Source organism: Chiloscyllium plagiosum, unplaced genomic scaffold, assembly GCF_037043375.1.
Source record: "Chiloscyllium plagiosum isolate Xiang-an unplaced genomic scaffold, Cpla_swu_hap1 HiC_scaffold_11, whole genome shotgun sequence".
In the NCBI taxonomy this organism is placed as follows: domain Eukaryota; kingdom Metazoa; phylum Chordata; class Chondrichthyes; order Orectolobiformes; family Hemiscylliidae; genus Chiloscyllium; species Chiloscyllium plagiosum.
This window is the reverse complement of record NW_028270149.1, coordinates 67,547,050-67,573,667: the sequence shown is the minus strand read 5'-3', so window position 1 is coordinate 67,573,667 and position 26,618 is coordinate 67,547,050. Positions and strand designations below refer to the sequence as shown.

Below are 26,618 nucleotides of genomic sequence, written 5' to 3'. Positions count from 1 at the left end.
TGTAAAGCCCGAGCTCACTCAATCTCTCTTCACAAGACAAGCTCTCCAATCCAGTCAGCATCCTGGTAAATCTCCTCTGCACTGTCATAGAGTCATAGAGATGTACAGCATGGAAACAGACCCTTCAGTTCAACCCGTCCATGCTGACCAGATATCCCAACCCAATCTAGTCCCACCTGCCAGCACCCAGCCCATATCCCTCCAAACCCTTCCTATTCATATACCCATCCAAATGCCTCTTAGATGTTGCAATTGTACCAGCCTCCACCACTTCCTCTGGCAGCTCATTCCATACACGTACCACACTCTGCGTGAAAAAGTTGCCCCTTAGGTCTCTTTTATATCTTTCCCCTCTCACCCTAAACCTATGCCCTCTAGTTCTGGACTCCCCGACTCCAGGGAAAAGATTTTGCCTATTTACCCTATCCATGCCCCTCATTTTTGTAAACCGCTATAAGGTCACCCCTCAGCCTCCGAAGTTCTAGGAAAAACAGCCCCAGCCTGTTCAGCCTCTCCCTGTAGCTCAGATCCTCTATCTCTGGCAACATCCCTATAAATCTTTTCTGAACCCTTTCAAGTTTCACAACATCCTTCCGATAGGAAGGAGACCAGAATTGCATGCAATATTCCAACAGTAGCCTAACCAATGTCCTGTACAGCCACAACATGACCTCCCAACTCCTGTACTCAATACTCTGACCAATAAAGGAAAGCATACCTCCTTCACTATCCTATCTACCTGCGACTCCACTTTCAAGGAGCTATGAACCTGCACTCCAAGGTTTCTTTGTTCAGCAACACTCCCGAGGACCTTACCATTAAGTGAACGAGTCCTGCTAAGATTTGCTTTCCCAAAATGCAGCACCTCACATTTATCTGAATTAAACTCCATCTGCCACTTCTCAGCCCACTGGCCCATCTGATCCAGATCCTGTTGTATTCGGAGGTCACCCTCTTCGCTGTCCACTACACCTTCAATTTTGGTGTCATCTGCAAACTTATTAACTGTACCTCTTATGCTCGCATCCAAATCATTTATGTAAATGACAAAAAGTAGAGGGCCCAGCATCGATCCTTGTGGCACTCCACTGGTCACAGGCCTCCAGTCTGAAAAAAAACCCTCCACCACCACCTTTGAGCCTGTTCTGTACCCAAATGGCTAGTTGTCCCTGTATTCCATGAGATCTAACCTTTCTAATCAGTCTCCCAAGGGAAACCTTGTTGAACGTCTTACTGAAGTCCATATAGATGGACTGCTCTACCCTCATCAATCCTCTTTGTCACTTCTTCAAAAAACTCAATCAAGTTTGTGATACACCTAAAGCATCTACATCCTTCCTATAATGAAGCAACCAGAAATGGACACAATATTCTAAGTGCGGACTAACCAGGGTTTTATACAGCTGCAGCAAAACCTTGCAGCTCTTAAACTCAATCCTCCTATTATTGAAAGCCAAAACACCAAATGCCTTCTTTACCACCCAAACTGATAGGGTTGTTACTTTCAGGGATCTATGGACGTGGACCCCAAGATGCCACCATTCCTCCACACTGCTCATAATCCTGTCTTTAACCCTGCATTCAGCATTAAAATTTGACATTCCAGAATGAATCACTTTGCATTTTTCCAGGTTGAAGTCTATCTGCCACTCGACACTATCTACAACACCACTGAACTTTGTGTCATCGACAAACTTACTACGCTACCCTTTCACTTCTTCATCCAAGTCATTTATAAAAGCAAGATTCAGAGGCCCAAGAACAGATCCCTGCAGGATACCACTGGCCACCAACTTCCAGAAAAAATACTTTCCATCCACAACCACTTGCGGTCTTTTTTTGGCCAGCCAATTCTGTATCCAGACAGCCAAATTTCCCTGTATCCCATACATAACTTTCTGAATGAGCATACCATGAGGAACCTTATCAAGTGCCTTACTGAAATCCATATACACGACATCCACTGTTCGACTTTTGTCAACTTGTCTCGTCATCCTCAAAAGAACTCAGTTAAAAGTCACACAACAGGTTATAGTCAAACAGATTTATTTGGAAGCACGAGCTTTCGGAGGGCCGCTCCTTCATCAGGTGAAGGAGCGTGTGCCAAAAGCTAGTGCTTCCAAATAAACCTGTTTGACTATAACCTGGCTTTGTGCGATTTTTAACTTTGTCCACCCCAGTCCAACACTAGCACCTCCAAGTTAAAGAACTCAATAGGCTTGAGAGGCATGACCTGCCCCTCACAAGGCCATGCTGACTATCTTTAATCAAACTATATTTTTCCAAATAGTCATAAATCCTTCCTCTCAATCTTTTCTAATACTTTGCTTACCAGAGATGTAAGACTAACTGGTCTGTAATTCTCAGGGATTTCCCTATTCCCTTTCTTGAACAGAGAAAGAATATTCACTGCTCCCCAAACACCTGGTACTACTCCCCTGGAGAGTGAGCATGCAAAGATCATCGCCTGAGGCCCAGCAATCTCATTCTTCGCTTCCTATAGAAACCTTGGATATATCTGGTCTGGTCCTGGAGACTTATCTATCCTGATGCTTCCCAGAATGTCAGCACATCCACTTTCTTAATATCAATCTGTTCAAGCCTATTAACCTGGTCCATGGTGTTCTCACTATCAACAAGGTCTCGTGAATACTGAAGCAAAAAACTCATTTGAGGCCTCCCCTATCTCTTCAGGCTCCAGGCACAAGTTCCCTCCACTATCCTTGGTTGGCCCTACCCCCTCTCTGATCATTCTCTTATTCCTCATGTATATATAGAACGCTGTAGGGTTTTCCCTAATCCTTCCCACCAAGGCTTTTTGGTGCCCCCTCCTAGCTCTCCTCAGTCCATTTAAGTTCTTTTCTAGCAACCTTGTAAGCTTCTAATGCGGTGCCAAATCCTTGCTTCCTCAACATTAAGTAAGCTTCCTTCTTCCTCTTGAAAAGAAGCTCCTCTTGTCATCCAAGGCTCCCTCACCTTACCATTCCTTGCCAGTCTCAGTGGGACAAAGTTATCCAACCCTCGCAACAAGTGCTCCTTAAACAGCCTCAACATTTCTCTTCTGCATTTCCTGTAGAACAATTGTTTCTAATTTATACTCCACAGCTCCTATCTAATAGCAGTATAATTTTCCCTCCCCCAATTAAATACCTTACCTTACTGTCTGTTCCTATCCCTCTCCATAGTTATGGTAAAGGCAAGGCAGCTGTGGTCACTGTCATCGAAATGCTCTCCAGAGAGATCTGATACCTCATTGCCAAGAACCAAATCCAATACGGCCTCCTCCTTCGTTGGCTTACCTACATATTGAGTCAGGGATTCTTCCTGGACACACCTGACAAAATCTACTCCATCCAGACCATCTGCACTAAAGAGGTTAAAATCAACATTGGGGAAGTTGAAGTCACCGATAACAATAACTGTTAGGTCTGCACCTTTCCAAGATCTGCTAACCAATCTGTTCTACCATCACTCCGCTACTATTGCGGGTCTATAGAAAACAACCAATAAATTGACTGCTCCTTTCCTGTTATTGACTTCTACCCATACTGACTCAGTAGACAAACCCTGCCCAACAACATCCTTTTCTGCAGCTGTGATGCACTAATTAACAATGTTACTCCCCCTCCTTTTTTACCTACGTCCCAGTTCTTTTTAAAAGATCTAAACTCTGGAACACGCAGCAACCATTCTTGCCCCTGTGAAATCCATGTCTCCATTACGGCCACAACATAATTGTTCGAAGTACTGATCCATGCTCTAAGCTCATCACTCTTATTCCTCACACACCTTACATTAAAAGAGACACATTTTAACCCATCCCTTTACCCTATCAACTGTGTAATCTTCCCAACAGACTCTTTGCATTCTATTTCTGCCCATTCAACAACTACCATCTCCTCTGATCTGTAGCTCTGGTTCCCATCCCATTGCCAAGCTAGTTCAAACCCTCCCAAAGTGGTCTAGCAAATCTCCTGCCCAGGATATTGGTGCTCTTCCAGTTTAAATGCACCCATTCTAATTTTATTTCTCCATCACAGTTTTAAATTAAGTGGAGAAATTATTTGCATCATGCCCATCACTCCAAATACCAAATTATAAACAAGTTCATGTACTCAAACCAGTACAAGCATTAATGTTGGACAAAAATGATTTTGCAATAGATTCCAATTCTTTGAAAAGACCAACATAAATTTCAAAGCTATACAGCTTTCAACAATTGGCCCCAAAGAGTAATCTTAAAATGTACAAGTAAGTTAGTCTTCCCTGACAACCATGTACCCTTCAGATTATTCCTTGACCAATTAAGATGAGATGGTGAAGCAACAAAAACAGTCCTTTATCGCTGACTGATGCTTGAATCATGCCTGATTTACCAACCAAGAGCCTTTCCTTATCATGCTTAAAGTGTTTCAATTTATACTAATTTGGGCACTCAATAATCCAAGTAGTTAAAAAACACAAAACCATTATCAAGTATATGTTGCTTCATTTGAAGTTCTGCTCAGATTTAGTTGTATTTAAAAATGGTGTCAGGCACAAGAAACACACACTAAAAGTTTAACTGTAGCATAAAAAATCTGTCCATTAAAATCAAAAGACTGTATCAAAGATTTTAATACTAGCATACGACTTGAGCAATATTACACTGCTACCAGAACACGAGTAAACTGAACAAAAATAGCCTGCATATTTCAACAGAAATTACCTTGAAATGAAAACTCCGCACACTTCACTTATGGTCAAGACAAATACAGCAAATTCATAAAGCGCATTCAACACTTTTGCCTTCACTCATGCTTATTTGACCCAGTAACAAAACCATTTTTTACACATGGGTAAAAGAGGCAAAATCAAATGACTTGCAAACAGCCGTAAATTTGTTTCAGATACAATTCCGCAGTGCAAGTTGCGCAGAAAAAGTTATAGCTGCAGTATCTTGCCTCTGCCACTAGAAGCCACCATGCTATTGCTTACCTCAGGAGAAAGTGAGGACTGCAAATGCTGGAGTACCAGAGTCCCATATTCCCAATGCCTCCACCGCATCTGCTCCCAGGAGGACCAATTCCACTACCGAACAACTCAAATGGCCTCCTTCTTCAAAGACCACAATTTCCCCTCCGAAGTGGTTGACGATGCTTTCCACTGCATCTCCTCCACTTCCCGCACCTCCGCCCTTGAAGCCCGCCCCTCCAATCGCCACTAGGACAGAACCCCACTGGTCCTCACCTTCCAACCCACCAACCTCCGGATACATCTTAATCATCCTCCGTCATTTCCGCCACCTCCAGACAGACCCCTATCAGCATTCAGGAGAGACGACTCCCTCTGCGACTCCCTTGTCAGGTCCACACCCCCCACCAACCCAACCTCCACTCCCGGCACCTTCCCCTGCAACCGCAAGAATTGCAAAACTTGCGTCTACACCTCCCCCCTCACCTCCCTCGAAGGCCCCAATGGATTCTTCTATATCCGTCGCAAATTCACCTGCACCTCCACACACATCAATACTGTATCCGCTGCACCCGATGTGGTCTCCTCTGCATTGGGGAGACAGGGCACTTACTTGCGGAATGTTTCAGAGAACATCTCTAGGACACCCGCACCAACCAACCCAACCGCCCCGTGGCTGAACACTTTAGCTTCCCCTTCCCACTCCGCCAATGATATGCAGGTCCTTGCCCTCCTCCATCGCCAGACCCTGGCCACATGACGCCTGGAGGATGAGCGCCTCATCTTCCACCGAGGAACCCTCCAACCACACGGGATGAATGTAGATTTCTCCAGCTTCCTCATTTCCCCTCCCCCCACCTTATCTCAGTCCCAACCCTCAGATTCAGCACCGCCCTCTTGACCTGCAATCTTCTTCCCGACCTCACCGCCCCCACCCCCTCTCCAGCCTATCACCTTCACCTCCTTCCACCTATCGTATTCCTAGCACCCCTCCCCCAAATTCCCTCCCCACTACCTTTTATCTCAGCACGCTTGGCACACCAGCTTCATTTCTGAAGAAGGGCTTATGCCCGAAACGTCGATTCTCCTGCTCCTCGGATGCTGCTTGGCCGCTGTGTTTTTCCAGCTCCACATTTTTCAACTATTGCATACCTCAGTAAAGTGCAGCAGCACCATTCAGTATTGAGTACTATATAAGTTCAATATTGAACAGAATTGAGAATTTTATCTCAGCACTTCACCTTTTCGAAATGTTGATTGATGAATATATATTGCCCTCTTTTTCAGAAAAAAGACTTGTGAATAGAAGACCTACAAACAAACCAGTTAGAAAACATTAAAAACAATTAAGTCTCTTCTGAACAGAAACCCAGTCCACGTAGAATGGAACTAGAGTGAATTTTTACATACTTGCACTTATTTATTGAGGTACTCTGTGAGCATCCAGCTCCTCATCCAACACGTTTCAGTCTGTCTCTAACTATACTTTCTAAAAATGAAAGCTGAGTATACAGTTGCAAGTTTGCTCGCTGAGGCGGTAGGTTTATTCTCAGACGTTTAGTCATCATGCTAGGTAACATCATCAGTGAGCGTCCATTGAAACACTGGTGTTCTGTCCCGCTTTCTATTCACGTGTCTTGGTCTGCTAAAGTGGGTGATATCATTCCCAGTTCTTTTTCTCAGAGGTTGGTAAATGGGGTCCACATCATTTTGTTTACTGATGGAGTTGCTGTCTGAATGCCAGACCTCTAGAAATTCCCGTAAGTGTCTCCGTTTAGCCTATCCTAAGATGGAGATGTTGTCCCAGTTGAAGTGGTGTCCTTCGTCCGTAAGATATTAGTCACAGCTTTTGGTGGTTAGTTGGTGTTCATGTAGCCTGCTGGCGAGTTTTCTGCCTGTCTGTCCGAAGTAGTGTTTGTTACAGCCCTTGGAGGGTATTTTGTATATGACATTCATTTTGGTGGTTACTGGTACAGGGTCCTTTAGTTTCATCAGTAGCTGTTTCAGCGTGTTGGTAGGTTTGTGGGCTACCATAATGCCAAGAAGACGGAATAGTCTGGTAGTCATCTCTGTAGATGTCTTTGATGCATGGTTGTGTGGCTCGAGTCTCTGGGCTCGTTGTCTTCTTATTTGGGTTTACTCTTCAAGAATTGGCGGATAGTATTTATCAGGTACCCGTTGTTCTTGATAAGTATTTTTCTTCTGGTGCTCGTAGTCCCTGGGTGCTGCAGTGTGCTGTGGCCAGTTTAAATAATAGCCTGATGCAGCTCAGTTTCTGGGTGTTGGGATGATGGCTCCTGTAGTCAAATATCTGATATCTGATACTCAAATGCAGGAACAATCACCTTCAACAACTACCTGATGAAGGAGCAGCACTTTGAAAGCTCGTGCTTCCAAATAAACCTGTTGGACGATTGGTGATTGTGTAATTTTTAACTTTGCCCATCTTCAACACTCCATCTTTTTTAAAAAGATCTAGCTGAAATACCATTCAATAGTTAAGTAGGGCAAATTGAATTGATGAAACAGCTTTCTGCAAGCAGTATTTGTCAAAATGACCAGAACAAAACCCTGGCAAGAGGTGAAAAATAATTATACGCTATAATAAAAAACATTTTCACTTTTACTGAGGTTTATGTTCAGAACTTTGCAACTACCAGATAACGTACTATAACTCAAATGCAATATACCCAAGTCGAGATAGATTTCCTTGGAACAGAATGTTGGCAGTTCGTATGATCAACGATCTGCTGAAGAATTCTCTTCACCCATTTCGTGACTAGCATGCAAAAGCCTGCAAATCCCTGAAGATTTAATGCAACACTTATTTTTAACGCAACTGCAGTCACTTCACATTGACCCAATTTCTTTCCAACCCTTCTCTGTCTGAAAACAGAACTATTAGTATTTTAGCTGTGGTTGATTCACAAGACATGACAGCATTTTATAAAGATGGTAAAAATATTTGATCCTAAAGACTTGGTAACAAGAAGCAGGCATTAGACAAGACCAGAGACTCAGGGCTACCAATTGTTTAGACAATTCAAGGGACTTCAACATATAGGTGCCACATTGGAATCCAAGCTGAATACATTGTATCCCATCAGGAAGTTATCTGAACATTTGATCAAGAAGGCAGTCACACTTCTGAAGTTAGTGGTCATGCAGGTTAATAGTCAGGAGCATGAGGTGCGACTGTAAATCCAACAGGTGAGGAAATCCCCAAGTGCAATACCAGAGGGGCCTAAGCCTAGCTCCCTTTCCAACAAACATAAGATCCGTGTTTCCAGGTCACTATTCAATTGAAGATGGTGAAAATGAAATTTAAGTGATTTTAGCTCCATAAAAAAAATCCAGATGCAAAATTATTTTGAGTACAGCTAAGCAAAGACAAAAAAATGCCATGGAAACCTATAAACTACATCGACAAGAGTGATAATACCATAGACTAGAGCATAACACAGCAAATTAGAGGTACATAACAGCAATAAAGCAACAATCACGGGTGACTGAATTCTTATGGGGCAGGCAAATCAAATTTACAGGAATTATTCAAAGCAATTTTCTAGGTCTGTGTTTTGAGAACAGGGTATTTAGATTCAACATCGCTCAATAGCAAAGAAGCAGGAAAGGAGCCTCTGGAAATAATTGATTACGATTGTTTTTTTCTAACTTATCATACAATACTTTCAAGAAGGGACAGGATAAACACAATCGAGAAATAAGCGATGTCACAGGATAATATTTTATATCTATCTTCACAGGTAGGAAACAAAGATAAGTTTGAAAGTTTGGACAACCAAGACTCCAATGAAATTGGGGAACTTAGAAAATAGCATTTGGTTTAAGGAAAAGTTAACAGACTGAAAGCTGACATTATAAGGTTTTAAGAGGGATAGTTACAAAAATAGTGGATAGATCAGACTCAAGTGTTCAGAATTTACTCAATTCTAGAAGTTGCCACAGATTAGAAAGTAGCAAACCTAATCTCAGCTCAACAAAGAAGGGGAAGAGAATAGAAGAAACTTCTGTATTTACATAGGCAGTTAGCCTCACAGTCGTATTAGGAAAAACACAAACTTATTATTATAGGCACTTAAATAGAGTCAAGGTGGATTTATGAAATGGAAAATTCAGTTTAACCAGTCACATTTTTGAAGTTGTAACGAGTTGAGTAGTGGATGCAATATATTTGAATTTTCAAATGTCATTCAATGAGATGTCCACAATTGATGGCTCATATTTCCTTCATGGTTCTCTCAACATGAGTGTTGCTTAACTAATGTAAGAATAAATATACTGGGTTCAAGCTGTTCATAGAAACATCGAAACCCTGCAGTGCAGGAAGAGGCCATTCTTTTGATGATTGAATGCAATTTATCTAATCTTGAGGTCAATTAGGGATGGACAAGGACAGTGACAATGCCCATATGCCAAGAAAAAATTTAAAACAAACAGCAATACAGTTAGTTGTGAAAGTAAACTGAGGGCCACAGACTGTAAAAGAATATTAATAAAATCAATGAAATTGGGGATAAATGCAGAAAGGTACAAGACATAGAGGATCAGCTATAGTTTTAGAAAATGGAAAAGGAAGTTGCAAGACTGAATGTCTACTCCTGCTCTTATCTTTTGATCTTTTGAATCATCTGCTTATAGTTAAGCCAAGAACAACCAATTTGAACAGATTCAAAGAGGAATTTGTGGCCAAGATGAATGCAAAACTGGGCAATAATGAAATACTCAACAGCCTGAGAGGAGTGACTAACAAACACAATTATTGGAGCAGATGAAAAGAGTGGAGGCAGCATGAGTACAAAAGCTTGATAGAGAAATAAAGAATAGATCTGCAATTATTAATTAAATATTAACTTTTGAAGAATATCAATTAACCATTTTACTTTCCTCAACAAACATAGTAAATTTGCAAATCAATGGGTACAAAGTTAGAATGTTGTGCAAAAAAGTTACTTCAAATGGATTTGAAAAAATTGGCGAAACAAAATACACCAAATTTCATGTCCTGCGTAAGCTGCAGAAAAAAAGTTCAAACCTAGGGAGAAGTTCAACAAAGCATGAAACCCTCTTCCAGAAACTGGAGCCAAACATTACAGCAGCAAAGCAGTTACAATGCATTGGCTCTGCTACTCCATATTTTACAATGTTACCTATTTCTATACTGCAATGACAAGAAGATTTGTGAACAGTCTGTGGAAGATGTCCTGTACTGTTTTTAAAAATGCTACATCTTTCAAGGCTTAGCTAACCCAAAGCGGAGGCGTTGGTTGAGATCTTTCAAAAGTCACTGGAGTCAGGGAAAGACCCGGATGATTGGAAGATCGCTGTTGTAACCCCCTTGTTCAAGAAAGGATCAAGACAAAAGATGGAAAATTATAGGCCAATTAGCCGAACCTCGGTTGTTGGTAAAATATGAATATTAAGGTAGGCTAGCCAGTAATATTAGAAATGATAGTAAAAGTTTCTTTCAATAGATAAGAAACAAACGACAGGCAAAAGTAGACGTTGGGCCACTTCAAACTGATGCTGGAATCCTAGTAATGGGAGATAAGGAAATAGCAGGAGAACTTAATAAGTACTTTGCGTCAGTCTTCATAGTGGAAGACATGAGTAATATCCCAACAAGTAAAGGGAGTCAGGGGACTGAGTTGAGTATAGTTGCCATTACAAAAGAGAAAGTGCTAGAAAAGCTAAAAGGTCTTAAAATTGATAAATCTCCTGGCCCCGATGGGCTACATCCCAGAGTTCTGAGGGAGGTGGCTGAGGAAACAGCAGAGGCGTTGGTTGAGATCTTTCAAAAGTCACTGGAGTCAGGGAAAGTCCCAGATGATTGGAAGATCGCTGTTGTAACCCCCTTGTTCAAGAAAGCATCAAGACAAAAGATGGAAAATTATAAGCCAATTAGCCTAACCTCAGTTGTTGGTGAAATTCTAGAATCCATCATCAAGGAGGAGGTTTCTAAATTCTTGGAAGAGCAGGGTTGGATTAGAACAAGTCAACATGGATTTAGTAAGGAGAGGTCGTGCCTGACAAACCTGTTGGAATTCTTTGAAGAGGTGACAAGTAGGTTAGACCATGGAAACCCAGTGGATATGGTCCATCTAGACTTCCAAAAGGCCTTTGATAAGGTGCCACACGGGAGGCTGCTGAGCAAGGTCAGGGCCCATGGAGTTCGAGGTGAGCTACTGGTATGGATTGAAGATTGGCTGTCTGACAGAAGGCAGAGAGTTGGGATAAAAGGTTCTTTTTTGGAATGGCAGCTGGTGACAAGCGGTATCCCGCAGGGTTCAGTGTTGGGGCCGCAGCTGTTCGCATTATATATTAATGATCTGGATGAAGGGACTGGGGACATTCTAGCAAAGTTTGCCGATGATATGAAGTTAGGTAGACAGGCAGGTAGTACTGAGGAAGTGGAGAGGCTGCAGAAGGATCTAGACAGTTTGGGAGAGTGGTCCAGGAAATGGCTGATGGAATTCAATGTGAGCAAATGCGAGGTTTTGCACTTTGGAAAAAAGAATACAAGCATTGACTACTTTCTAAACGGTGAGAATTTTCGTAAAGCCAAAGTACAAAGGGATCTGGGAGTGCTAGTTGAGGATTCTCTGAAGGTAAACATGCAGATTGAGTCTGTGATTAAGAAAGCAAATGCAATGTTGTCATTTATCTCAAGAGGGTTGGAATATAAAAGCACCGTTGTGCTACTGAAACTTTATAAAGCTCTGGTTAGGCCCCATTTGGAGTACCGTGTCCAGTTTTGGTCCCCACACCTCCGGAAGGACATACTGGCACTGGAGCGTGTCCAGCGGAGATTCACACGGATGATCCCTGGAATGGTAGGTCTAACATACAAGGAACGGCTGAGGATCCTGGGATTGTATTCATTGGAGTTTAGAAGATTAAGGGGAGATCTAAGAAATAAAAACTTATAAGATAATACATGGCTTGGAAAGGGTGAACGCTAGGAAATTGTTTCCGTTAGGCGAGAGACTAGGACCCGTGGACACAGCCTTAGAATTGGAGGGGGTAAATTCTGAACAGAAATGCGGAGACATTTCTTCAGCCAGAGAGTGGTGGGCCTGTGGAATTCATTGCCCCGGAGTGCAGTGGAAGCCGGGACGCTAAATGTCTTCAAGGCAGAGATTGATAAATTCTTGATGTCACAAGGAATTAAGGGCTACGGGGAGAATGCGGGTAAGTGGAGTTGAAATGCTCATCAGCCATGATTGAGTTTTTATTTAAATTGCAGAATTTATGGTATTCAAATTTCACTATCTGCCATTATGCGATTTAAATCCATATACTTTGAATTACCAGCCCATTGACAATACCATTATGTTGCTACCTCCTCTATGACAGTTTGAATATAAGTTCAACCAAAGTTATAAAGTTGTTGACAAAGTTTAATTATTATTGTGGCATAAAGGCACTGGATAACGTCAGGTGAGATCCCTATACTAGGCAAACCAGATCTACCATAAAGGAGATCAGATGCTGAACATTGGCATCCTCATTGGTTTGCTATAAAGACAATAGAACAAGACAAAATTAGAATCAAATCATATTTTGCTGGAGCCAGTTTTAAAAATATCTCAATTGAGATAAGTGCCTTTTTTGGAGCAGAATCCTCATCATTGGTACTGCAACTTTGCCTTTACTGTTGTACTGGAGATCTATCAAAAAGGAAAATTCAAAACAACATGTACTTTACCAAGTTAACTAAATTTGATGCTATGTTTGAACCCAAAAGGCAGGTATCACATTAGGTTGAGAATATTTGGAATCCCAAACATGCATTCGTAATGGTATGGTTAGTAAGCTTGCAGAGGACACCAAAATAGTGGACAGTGAAGAAGACAGTGATCAGATGGGCCAATGGGTCGAGGATGCAGTTTAATTTAGATAAATGTGAGGTACTTTATACAATAAACAGGAGGGCACTGGGAAGTGTTGCCAAACAAAGAGTCCTAGGTGGGCAGGTTCATATTTCCTTCAAAGAGGAGTTGCAGTTAGATAGGTCATAATATTGAGTATAGGAATTGGGATGTCATGTTGAGGCTGTACAAGACATTCGTGAAGTCACTTTTGAAATACAGCGTACAATTCTGGTCACCATTCTCTAGGCAGAATGTTGCAAAACTTGAGAGGGTACAGAAAAAGATTTACAAAGATGTTGCTGGGACTGGGAAGTTTGAGCTCCAGGGAGAGGCTAAAAAAGCTCAGCGTTTCTTCTCCTGGAGGATCAGAGATAGGGATATAGAGGTTTATAAGATCATGAGGGGCATGAATACGATGAATAGCCGATGTGATTTTCCTAGGGTGGGATGAGTCCAAACATTTAAGGCATACATTTAAAGGTGAGAAGATGAAAGATTTAAAAAGGAGGGGTACTTTTATCAAGCAAAAGGGTAGTGTGCGATTGGAACAAAATGCCAAAAAGGAAGTGGTAGAGGCTGGCACAATAACATCGAAAAAGACATTTGGATGGATATACGAATAGAAAGAGTTTAAAGGGATATAGGCCAAATGCTGACAAACAGGACTCAGTCAGATTAGGATGCCTGGTCCAACCCCTCTAGACCGAACAGTCAAAGACTCCACTTGCCACATAAAATGTTACCACACAAGTAGTCAGTGTTGAGCAAAACAGTTGGGATAGAAAACTGACAAAGAGAAAACAGAATTAGAATAAGTGGGTAATTTTCAGGTTGGCAAACTATAATGAGTAGAGCAAGGCAGGGATCAGTGCTGATACCTCAACTACTAACATTCCATTTCCTGATTTGGACAAAGGGATCATGTGTATTGTACCATCAACGAATTTTGTTAGAAAGTTAAGTGGGAAAGCAAATCATGAAGACGACAGAATCTGCAACGATGTATAGATGGGTTAAGTAAGTGACAAAAATTTGGAAATGAGGAAGAGAAATTTTCACTTTGATCAATTGAATACAAGAGAAACACGGAAAATAAAACCAAAAGGAGGTCATTCAACCCATCAAGTCTGCTCTACTATTCAAAACGATCATGGATTCCAAATCCATGTCCTCGCTTTCCCCTTTAATGCCTTTAAAATCTATAAACTTTGAAAATATTTCGGAAAATAATATCTATGACTTGGCCTCCACAGCCTCCTGCAGTGGAGAATTCCACAGATTCACTATTTTTTTGAGTGAAAAAAATATTTCCAGTGCTAAATGCATCCTGAGACTCTGTCCTCTGGTTCTAAACTCTCCAACCAGGAGAAACATCCTTCTTGTATCCGACCTGTCCGACCCAGTTAGAATTGCATACTTTGCAAAAACACCCCCCTCATATCTTTGTCGACACTTGTGAATACAGGCCCAATTGAACCAAACTGCCATCTCCAGTATCAGCCCAGTGAACCTCTGCTGTACCTCCACTACGCGAATACATTTTTTCGTAGGTAGGGAGATCAAAACTACATGGAATACTCCAGGTGTGGTTTCAACAAAGCTCTGTATAAATTCAGAAAGACATTCCTACTTTGTAACTCAAAACCTCTTGCAATCAAGATCAATATACTATTTGCCTTCCTCACTGATTGGTAAAAAAAGATACCTGGGATACCTTTGCACATCCTCACATCCCAATATTTCCCCATTTAATTAATACTCTCCTTTGTTTACAAACCGAAGTCTATAACTTCACATTTACCTATGTTGTATTGCATTTGACACGGGTTTGCCCACTATTCAACTTGTCTAAATTCCCCTGTGCTCTCCTTACAACTCTCAATCTCACCCAGTTTTATTTTGTTAACAAATTTAGAAATGTTGTTTATAGTTCCCTCAGCCAGATCACGCTTAAATATCTATTGTGAACAGCTGGGTCCAAGTATTGAACGTTGCAGTAACTCACTAGTCACTACCTGCCAATCTGTAAACAATCAATTCATACCCACTTTGTCTCCTGTCAACCGAATCTCGGTCCATGCCAATGTATGATCCTGTAACCCATGCGCTTTAAGTTAGCTAACTAACCTCTCATGAATGACCTTAGCAAAAGCCTTCTGAAAATCCAAATACCATGTTCACTAGTTCACTATTTATTCAAAACAAAACTCCAGTAGATTTGTTGAACATGATCTGCCTTTCATTAGCTCAATTATTGCCCAATCCTGTTAATGCTTTCCAAATGTATTACACCACTTGTCTTTATCATTTTCCTCTTTAGAACAGCAAATTAATTGAAAAGAGATACAAACTTCTACAGAATAGAAAGCTGTGGCTGTCCGAATACAAACATCACAAGCAATTAACTAGAAAGGCAAGTAGAATGGTGATCTTTATTGCAGTGGATGATATCAATAGGGAAGTCTTGCTGCAACAACACATTGGTGAAACCACACTTTAGGGATTTTGTATAGTTTTGATCTCCTTATTTGAGAGACAAATTATGTTGACACCTGGCATGAATAAGTAATCTCAAGGCAAGATTGAGCAGGTTGGAGCTAGATTCAGTTAAGTTTACAAGCATGACAAGTGCTCTCATTGAGGATTCTGAAGGATTTGACAGGCTAGATGTTGAGAGAGTGTTTTCTCAGATGGGAAAATCTAGAACAAGGAGGTAGTTTAAAAATTAGGAGTCTCGTCTCCTATTCAAGGTGAAGAGGAGCACAACTATTTTTCTCCTAGAGGGCCAATAGTTTGTAGAATTCTCTATCTCAGAAGGCAGTAGAAGCTGAATCATCAAATATATTCAAAGCTGAGTTAAGCTTGACTGTTGATCAAGAGTATTGACCTAAAGTGAAAGCAGGAAAACGCAAATGAAGCCAAAATCAGATCAGTCATTATTTCATCGAATACCACAGCAGTTTGAAGGGGCAAATGGCCTTACTATGCTACATCTGTCAATGTCAATTGTAGCCTCGGCTGGGAAACAGTTGCTTGGACACAACGTAGGACTAAAATCAACTATGATGCTATGCTTGCCATCATTAAATAATCTGTCACTGACAATGCCATAATATCAGTTACCAGAAGAATGATCACAGCACAACGAGGTCACCTTCTCATCTTCCCAGCAGTTGTAGGTGCACTCTTTAAAAAGCTGGAAAAAATCATTTCTTGCTCCTCATTGACATCTTTTTCATTTCTCTCAAAACAAAAATATTCACTCGAAAATTACTTCCCGAAATTTAATCTGTTCAAATTTTTTGTCACACTTATAGTTATGTTTATCTGAAAAACATTGTGCCAATCTACTGCAAAAAACATTCAGAAAATTCATAAATATTGAAATTTTATAAAGCAAATGGATAGCTTCAAGTTATTAACTGCATAAATTACTTTCATTTTTTTTAAATCCAGAAATGAAATGTACAATAACTAAGGAGTACAACTTGTGCTCAAATTGCACAAGTACATGGGACAAGGAATCAAATCCTTGTGTATCTGGAGTGTGCTGAGAACAAAATGGAAAAACTAAAAGCATTCTCAACTTGCTGCCAAAAAGTAATCACTATAATGGTAAGACTCTTATCAAGTCATCTGTCTGGCCTAAGTTTAAAGGGACACAAGGCACGAAGACACGCAACAGCATTACAGTACAATTTGTTAACATGTAATGGATGAAGATCTCTAAGTCAAACCCATAATTTTCACTCGCAACTTATTTTCCAGAAAACATGACATGATCCAATATTGATGAGTTTGTTTTTAAATTTCTCAACACACCATTTCAGACCATTTTCCAATTCCCAAGATCCCTCAACTATGCATCCTCACACCCTACTTCCTGTAAGGGCTTCATCCCATCCTCCCAGTTTCTTGATCTCCATTACTTCTGTTTTGATGATACTATCTTCTGCCGAGGGGCCTTTAAAATGTCTACCTTTTCTCCTCAAGTGAGGATTCCCCATTACTGTGGTCGACAGGGCCCTTAGCTATGCCTGATCCATCTCCTGCACTTCTGCCCTCATCCCTTCTCTTCCCTCCCAGAGCAACAACTGGGTCACCCTGGTCTTCATTTACCATCCCATCAGTCTCTGCATCCAAAGGATCATATGCCACCATTTCAGCCAACTCCAGCAGGATGTCACAACAAGACACATATGCCTCACTCCTCTTTGTCAGCATTCGACATGGACTGTTCCCTCTGGGGGACCATAGTCCACACGTCCGCCATTCGTAATACCTTCCTACATCCTCAAGGCATTTTATGAGAAGGTGCCCATTTACTTCCTCCCAATTCAAGACCACAGACATACATTCCTGGTGAAGCAGTGATTGAGTTGTATTTTAATTAATTTCGCTGACTGCATTCACTGTTCATAATGTTTCCTATTCTATGATGGGGAGATGAAATGCAGACTGGATGACCACTTTGCAGACCATCCATTATAAAAATTATTCAGAGCTTCCAGTCACCTGCTTTTTCAACACATCACTGTGTTCCCATACCAACATTTCTGTTGTAGGCATGCGACAGTGTTTTAGCAAGCCTCAGTGCCAGCTCCAAGAACAACATCTCATTTTTCACTTAGGCACCTTACAGCCTCTAGGACACATCATCAAGTTCAATAACTTTAGAGCCTGTTTCCATCCTTCAATGTTCTTGACCTACATCCACACCCAGACCTGTTATGACATGGATTGCTTTCACACAGCCAACACATTTTCATCCAGACCCAGGCCTATTTTACTTTATATGGTTTTCCTTCAGCACAGACTACCCATTCTCTGCTACTCTCAGCTCTCATTATCAGTTATTCAGTTTTGAATTTCCTGTCCTGTCCAGTCCGGGCCTCCTATCCATAATCCCCTTGATCACTTACCCCTTTCATCTCTCTTTCAGTTCCAGCTCCACCATTCTGCTCACCTCTCTACATCAGCACCACCCACCCATTTCCTCCTCCCAGTTCCCCTGATCCCCATTCCTGACCCCCTCAGTCACATTATCATAAATGCTACTTTTTCCTTGCTATTATCCATACTAAAGAGTAGTCACCGAACTCAAAACGTTAACTCTGCTTTCTTCCCACAGATGCTGCCAGACCTTCTGAGGTTCACCAACAACTGCTGTTTTCATACTGTTTCAGAAATTGCGTAATTCCATTATGCTCAAATTTTACCTAATCCCATAACTAATGTGTCTCGTAGGGTGCTGAAGTCAGCTCTGGTATATCAGCATACTATTTGACACCAGTATAATTAACTTTGTCTGCTACATACAAAAGAAATCAAGCATGGCACAAGTAAAATTCCACAAATGCTAAACATCTAGAACAAAGGCAGAAAATGGAGAAATTCATCAAGGCCCTGACCTGGTATAAAATCGTAGACCTAAAATATTAAGTCTGATTCCCTCTCAACCGGCTTTGCAAGACCCGCAGAAGCATTTCCAGCATTATGTACTAATCATGTTTAGTCTTAAATTGAGAATGAAATCATTAGTTTGCTTTATACTAATGAATGAAATATTAACCAAAGCATAAACGCTTGCTCAAATTAGAACAGTAACTGTTAATTAGTTATCAGTGACAGCAGAATTGACTAATTCAGTTGCCAGTTTTCCTAAACAGTAACCTTTTACCAGTTTTGAAAAAGAACATCTTGTTCAATGCTTGCGTGGGAAATGACATTAAATAGTCTTAGTATAGATTGTTCACACGCAAGATCACAATGGCCGATACAGAGACTTTACACAAATATGCTCTCATGCAATGTGTTTTTTTTAAAGCTGCATTGGTCTTCAGCAAACTAAACTAGAAAGAGTAGGTGAGGAGGGGAAGATGCTTCACAGACAGAAAGCCAGTATCAGCCAGGATCCCTCAAAACTCTCCAGCACATTCTGAATATTAACTGACAAGAGGTGTAGCCAAACCAAACCTTTTCTACTTTATTTCATGATTTGGATTCAGAAACTGAAAGCAATTTAATCCATGTTGCAATTTAGTAAATTAGCATGAGTAAATCGAAGCAGGCAACTCAAACCTAGAAAATGTAAACAGGTTAGTTAAATGACCAGCACAAATATTAAGAGTGTTGAAATAGTTAAGTTTAAAGTTAAAAGAGATCCTGATCTTTCAAGAATACTCGATGAAACATTTCTACTGGTACCGTAGCCATCAAGAGGACAAGTAGGCTTCTTGAAGTTGATAGCTGTAACAATACAGCACAATTAGTCCTTAAAATCAGAAATGAGCTATGAAGAAAGCTTGAAAAGCTTGAGCTTTCAAATTTGGAGGATAGTGGAGAGATATTGACATATGAAATGATCGAGAAAGCAATGTGCCATTTTGGTCGAAATTACACCGGGTTACAGTCCAACATGTTTATTTGAAACCACAAGCTTTCGGAGCCTCACTCTGAAAAGTTGTCATTTCAAATAAACCTGTTGGACTATAGCCCAGTGTCATGTGATTTTTGACTTTGTCCATCCCAGTCTAACACCGGCATCGCCACATCATAACAAAATGGCATTCGTGAGGCTAGTATAATTCTTCAAATACAGCAAATCTTATGAATTAGCTCTCAATAAACCAGCAAAACTGCAAAAAACACAAGATTACTGTATTATTTTGTCTAATTATTATAGTAATTTATTTACCTCAATGCAAATATAGTTGTTCAATGAAATGGCCACATGAAATATCAACAGTTGATTCAATTTCACCTCAATCTGCTGCAATGTCTGAATAGTCAGTTGAAGAGGAATGTGAGTTTGCTGGCTGCTATAGTGTTTTATTTAAGGCAAAGTTGATTTATTATTTAGGTGATTTGTGCTGTAAAATGTGGTATAATGTTGATGTGTATACACCCTGCATTAAATTTATATTACTTTGTGTGTTTTTAAATTGATTATGTGGACCTCTTGATTGTCAGAATATTTGATCAATTGGCACAATCCTTATCCCATAGGTACTGGATAATAAAAGGCTTACTGTAGTTTTCAAAAAAGCAAACTTAAGACTTGTACAATGAAACTACTTTTCAAATAATTATGGGCAAAGAGAATGGACTTTATAGTAGATTAGTGCCAGAAATAAAAACGGATCATTTTGGAAACATTTCAGCAATAATGCAGGTCAAAGGTTTTTTTTTGGGTCGGTGACTTAAGATGAATCTTCAAATTGTGATATCGCTGAAGTTCTCACAAAATGAATGGTCATTTCAAAAGCCAAGACAGAGCTGGAAAATGCCAGTTTTATGCAACAGTAATGAAAGAAACAAAAAACTTGTCTTACAGATCACTGTAATTGCCTGTTTATAATGAGCAAACTGTTAATTGCTATCAGGTTAAAGATTCTAAATATCCTTCTGAACGGTAACTTCGGCTTCCATAAAGTACTGATTAAATTCTGAGAGATGGTGCAGACAGCACAGGGCTCAGCGGTTAGCACTGCTGTCTCACAGCACCGGGGAACCAGGTTTGATTCCAGCCTCTGGCGACTGTCCTGTGGAGTTTGCATGTTCTCCCAGTGTCTGCTTGAGTTTCATCCGGGTGCTCCAGTTTCCTCCCACAGTCCAAAGATGTACAGGTGAATCGGCCCTGCTAACTGTTCCAGTGTTCAGGAATGTGTAGGTTTGGTGCATTAGTCATGGGAAATTTAGAGTAATAGAGTAGGGGAATGAGTCTGGGTGGGTTATTCTTCGGAGGGTCGGTGTGGCCTTGTTGGGCCAAATGGCCAGTTTCCACACTGCAGGGATTCTATGATAGGAGTTGAAGTTGATAGAGTAAGGAGGAATGGTCAGCAATAAAAATGTTTCCAAGTTGACAAAAAAACCTTCATATACACAAAGTACCAATTACTAAGTCATTGCTACATACTGAAATTTGTTTAATTCAGTATTTTAATCCAGCTTTTCCCAGACTGGCTGATATACAGTTTCTAATTCATTGCTTAAGACTAGTTAACTCGTCATTTATCCAGCAGCATAGATACTTAAAATGAATCCAACTTTCATTTCATTAAAGCTGAAATTCAATCAAAATATCCTGCGGAAGACAGCCAAACATTCACATGACAGCTTCTTCATTTGACATTTTTGGGAGGAGAGAAAAAATTTAGAATTACAGGCTGTCTCCATTGAAGTCTGGATGCCTGTGGTCTACTGAAAATGAGTATTTAAGATACTAATTAATTAGAAAGTAGACTTGACCAGAAAATGATCCCAATTGATGATGTCACTTAGATTGACATATGGATAGGATGTGGTCGAAGAGCGTGGTGCTAGAAAAGCACAGCTGGTCAGGCAGCATCAAAGGAGCAGCAGAATCAACATTGAGGATAAGCTCTTCATCAGGAATGAGGGGGTGACCAAAGGGGGCTGAGAAAAAACAAAGGGAAGGGGGTGAGTTAGATGGAAATGTGGTAGGTAGATAAAAGTAATAGGTCGGAGCGGATAGGTGGGAAGGAAGATGGACAGGTAGGACAGTCCATAGTGCGGTACCGAGTTGGAAGGTTGGATCTGGGATAAGGTGGGGGAGAGCAAATAAGGAAACTGGCGAAATCCACATTGATCCCATGTTTTTGGAGGATCCCAAGGAGGAAGATGAGGCATTCTTCCTCCAAGCATCAGGTGGCCAGAGTTTGGCGGTGGAGGCTGCGCAGGACTTGAATGTCTTTGGCAGAGTAGGAGGAGATTTAAAGTGTGTGGCCACAGGACGGTGGGGTTGTTTAGCACGTGTGTCCCAAAGGTGTTCTCTGAATGGATCACAGACAACCATAATGTTAATGTAACTGCTTCTCTTCCTGCAGGAAGCTTGGTTTCATGATTACCATTGAACTGAACTGACCTTGTGAATGCTGGATTTTCAATAGGAGACAGCATAAGTGGTCAACACTGCTGACGGTGTTTCTTCTGACGAAAAGTCTGTATCCAGTGGAGTCCCACAGGGGTCACTATTATACCCTAACTGCATTTGTGGGTTATACAAATTATATATCCTGGAAGTAGGAGGGTTGATGGATAAATCCACAGATGACTCAAAAATTGATGGAGCAGTAAGGAGGATAGTCTTAGACTACATGAGGGCATAGATTGGCAGATCAGTGGAAAATGGAATTCAATCCTGATAAACTTGGGAAGAACAAACAACAAGGGAATACATGATGAATAGTAGGGGACTTTGGGAAGCAACGAGGATCAAAAGGAACTTTGGTATGCTTCGACATCAGTCCCTTAAGGTGTCTGGGCAGGTGAATAAAATGGTTAGCGTTCCATATAGTATACCTGCCTTTATTCATCAGGACAAATCAACTCCCAGCTCGAACATACCCACAACTACAGCAGGGCACAGAGATTAAGAGCAGAGAGGTTATGTTGGAATTGTGGAAAACTGTTTATGCCACAGCTGGAAGAGTGGACACAACTCTGGAAACCACATTATCGGAGCGATGTGTTGACACTGGACAGGGTGCAGAGGAGAATTACCAGGATGTTGCTTGGGCTGGAGAGTTTCAGTCTGGAGAAATTGGACAAGTTGGATTTATACATAGAAATTTATTGCCATGAGTACTTTCATATGAAAAGTGTTATAAGTTGCCCTACCACTGTGCCAAAACGTATACATGCACACCAGACAGTGGTTTTCCTTAGAGCAGAGAAGACTGAGTGGATATGACTGAGATGTATTATATTACGAGGGGCATAGATAGGGTAGACAGGGAGAAATCTTTCCCCTCAGCGGAGAGATCAATGAATGGGGGCAGAGATTTAAGGTAAAAGTAGTAAGGTTTAGGGAAGATGGGAGGGAAAACTTTTCACCCAGAGGATGGTGAGAATCTGGAACTCACTGTCTGTAAAGGTGATAGAGGCAGAAACCCTCATAACATTTAACTAATGTTTAGATATACCTGTGCAATACCAAGGCATTCAAGGTTATGGCTCAAGTGCCGGAAAATGGGATTAGAAGAGGAGGGGGGTGATTTTGACAAGTGCAGATGCAATGGATCAAAGAGCCTTTTCCAATGCTGGAGATTTTGATCACTGTGTGATGCCACGATTGCAAACATCAAGTATCAATACTTCCTAGCTCCGAGTTTCAAAGGAAATACTTCGGACGTGAAAAGCGTCTAATAATTTTTGTTGCGCTCCACAAGTAAACTTTTTTTCTTTCTTCCAGTCAGTGAAGTTTTGCTGAAATATGACACCTACATCCTCAAAAGCGTTGTCAATAAATTGTCTATAACTCATCAACTGCTGGTTAACCAATCAACCATCCAAACAAAGGAATTCTGGACTGATAACACCACGCTAGGGCCTTTGAACTCAATCATTCTAACAAGGACATTGTTAAGTTGGTATCCCACAGCGGTTTTCTTTTGTATTTGTTGATATATATTGAATCGACTATCTTTACCAATGATATTTATACTTGTACGCCTATCCTCCTAATCAAATTGGAATGCTGGACCAAACTACCATGAAAGAACTGTGACTTGAAAATCAAGTGCAACGTATACTGTTGAGCTGCACAATACAATGTTGCATTTTGAATGACGTCAAGAATCTTTGAGTTAAGGAAATACTGCCTGATAACAGCAGGCTGATTAAGTGTACTGCAGTGTGTGAAAAAGCTGAGTGTCAAGAGCAAACTGGTAAGAAACATGATGAGTTTCCAAACAAAAAGACAGAAACATGAAAGCTCAAAAGAAAGAATTTATACAAGAAAATCCCAGTTCACCTGATCAGCTATTGAATTGGAGGTTGACCATCACCTGATACATCCCGGCAGAATAAAAGTACTAATAGTAAAACTACTTGCAGTCTGAGCCTTAAAATCTTTGGAAGTTTCTTTGCCCTGACTGCATGGTTTTTCCACCTAAAAGATGTGTCAAACAATATGCTTTGTTGTCTGCCTTAACTGTGATTGAGAATATGTTCATTTTGGGTTTTGAAGTGGTATGGTTTAAGTTGCATAAATTAGAAATTCTTTCTTTTCACTGCCCTTATTAAAGTTAGCGTGATATAGAACATAGAACATTACAGTGCAGTACAGGCCCTTCGGCACTCAATCTTGCGCTGACCTGTGAAAATAATCTTATGCCCATCTAACAGACACCGTTCCATTATCCATATGAATGTCCAACGCCCATTTAAGTGCGGTTAACACCTACAGTTGGAGGCAGGCCATTCCATGTCCCTACTACTGAGTGAAGAAACTATCCCTAATATCTGTCCTAAATCTATCACCCATCAATTTAATTTTATGTTCCTTTGTGTTAGCCTTCACCATCTGAGGAAAAAGGATCTCATTATCCACCGTATCTAACCCTCTGATAATCTTATACGTTTCAACTGAGTTACCTCTCAACCTTCTTCTTTCCAATGGAAAACAGCCTCAGTTCCCGGAGCCTTTCGTCGTAAGATCTTCTCTCCATACCGGGCAACATCCCAGTAAATCTCCTCTGAACCCTTTCCAAAGATTCCATATCCTTCCTATAATGGGGTGATCAGAACTGCATGCAATACTCCAGGTGGGGCCTTACCGGTGTCTTGTACAGCTGAAGCATGACCTCGGGGCTCGGAAACTCAATCCACTTACCAATAAACACTATATGCCTTCTTAACAACCCTATTATCCTGGGTGGCACCTTTCAGGGATTTCTGCACCAGGACACAGATCTCTCTGTTTATCTACACTGCCAAGAAATTTACCATTAGCCCAGTACTTTGCATTCCTGTTACTTCTTCTGAAGTGAACTACCTCATACTTATCGACATTAAACTGCATTTGTCACCTTTCAGCCCAGCTCTGCATCTTATCTATGTCGCTCTGTAACCCACAACATCCTTCGCACTATCCACAACTCTGCCTACCTTAGTATCATCCGCAAATTTATTAATCCATCCTTCTATGCACATATCCAGATCATTTATAAAAATGACAAACAGAAGCGGCCCCAAAACGATCGTTGCGGCACTCCAAGATAAACATTTCCCATCAACCACCACACTCTGTCTTCTTTCAGCTCGCCAATTTCTGATCCAATTTGCTAAATCACCTTCAATCCCGAAACTCCATATTTTGTGCAATAGCCTACCATGTGGAACCTATTTGTATCATCGATAGTCACAGGTGCGGTGCCGGAAGACTGGAGGTTGGCAAACGTGGTGCCACTGTTTGAGAAGGGCAGTAAAGACAAGCCAGGGAACTATAGACCAGTGAGCCTGAACTCGGTGGTGGGCAAGTTGTTGGAGGGAATCCTGAGGGACAGGACGTACATCTATTTGGAAAGGCAAGGACTGATTCAGGATAGTCAACATGGCTTTGTGCGTGGGAAATCTTGTCTCAAACTTGATTGAGTTTTTTGAAGTAACAAAGAGGATTGATGAGGGCAGAGCAGTAGATGTGATTTATATGGACTTCAGTAAGGTGTTCGACAAGGTTCCCCATGGGAGACTGATTAGCAAGGTTAGATCTCATGGAATACAGAGAGAACTTGCCATTTGGATACAGAACTGGCTCAAAGGTAGAAGACAGAGGGTGGTAATGGAGGGTTGTTTTTCAGACTGCAGGTCTGTGACCAGTGGAGTACCACAAGGATTGGTGCTGGGTCCAACACTTTTTGTCATTTACATAAATAATTTGGATGCGAGCATAAGAGGTACAGTTAGTACGTTTGCAGATGACACCAAAATTGGAGGTGTAGTGGACAGCGAAGAGGGTTACCTCAGATTACAACAGGATCTGGACCAGATGGGCCAATGGGCTGAGAAGTGGCAGATGGAGTTTAATTCAGATAAATGTGAGGTGCTGCATTTTGGGAAAGCAACTCTTAACAGGACTTATACACTTAATGGTAAGGTCCTAGGGAGTGTTGATTAACAAAGTGACCTTGGAGTGCAGGTTCATAGCTCCTTGAAAGTGGAGTCACAGGTAGCTAGGATAGTGAAGGCAGCATTTGGTATGCTTTCCTTTATTGGTCAGAGTATTGAGTACAGGAGTTGGGAGGTCATGTTGTGGCAATACAGGACATTGGTTAGGCCACTGTTGGAATATTGAGTGCAATTCTGGTCTCCTTCCTATCGGAAAGTTGTTGTGAAACCTGAAAGGGTTCAGAAAAGATTTACAAGGATGTTGTCAGGGTTGGACGATCTGAGCTACAGGGATAGGCTGAACAGGTTGGGGCTGTTTTCCCTGAAGCGTCAGAGGCTGAGGGGTAACCTTATAGAGGTTTACAAAATTATGAGGGGCATGGATAGGATAAATAGACAAAGTCCAGAACTAGAGGGCATAGATTTAGGGTGAGGGGGGAAAGATATAAAAGAGACCTAAGGGGCAACCTTTTCACGCAGAGGGTGGTACGTATATGGAATGAGCTGCCAGAGGATGTGGTGGAGGCTGGTACAATTGCAACATTTAAGAGGCATTTGGATGGGTATATGAATAGGAAGGGTTTGGAGGGATATGGGCCAGGTGCTGGCAGGTGGGACTAGATTGGGTTGGGATATCTGGTCGGCATGGACAGGTTGGACCGAAGAGTCTGTTTCCATGCTGTACATCTCTATGACTATGACTCTAAATGCCTTACTGAAGTCCAAATACACTATATCAATTGCTTTACCTTCATCCACCTGTTTTGTCACCTTCTCAAAAAAACTCAATAAGGTTAGGTGAGGCACAACTTACCCTTCACAACTGTGTTGACAACTCTTAATCAAATTATTCCTTTCCAG

At 41.1% G+C, this 26,618-nt stretch overlaps 1 protein-coding gene across 5 annotated transcripts in view; it reads right to left on the bottom strand.

Moving 5' to 3' along the window:
- diaph2 (diaphanous-related formin 2) overlaps positions 1-26,618 on the bottom strand; it is a 753,551-nt gene that overhangs the window by 693,192 nt on the left and 33,741 nt on the right. The window lies entirely within an intron of this gene.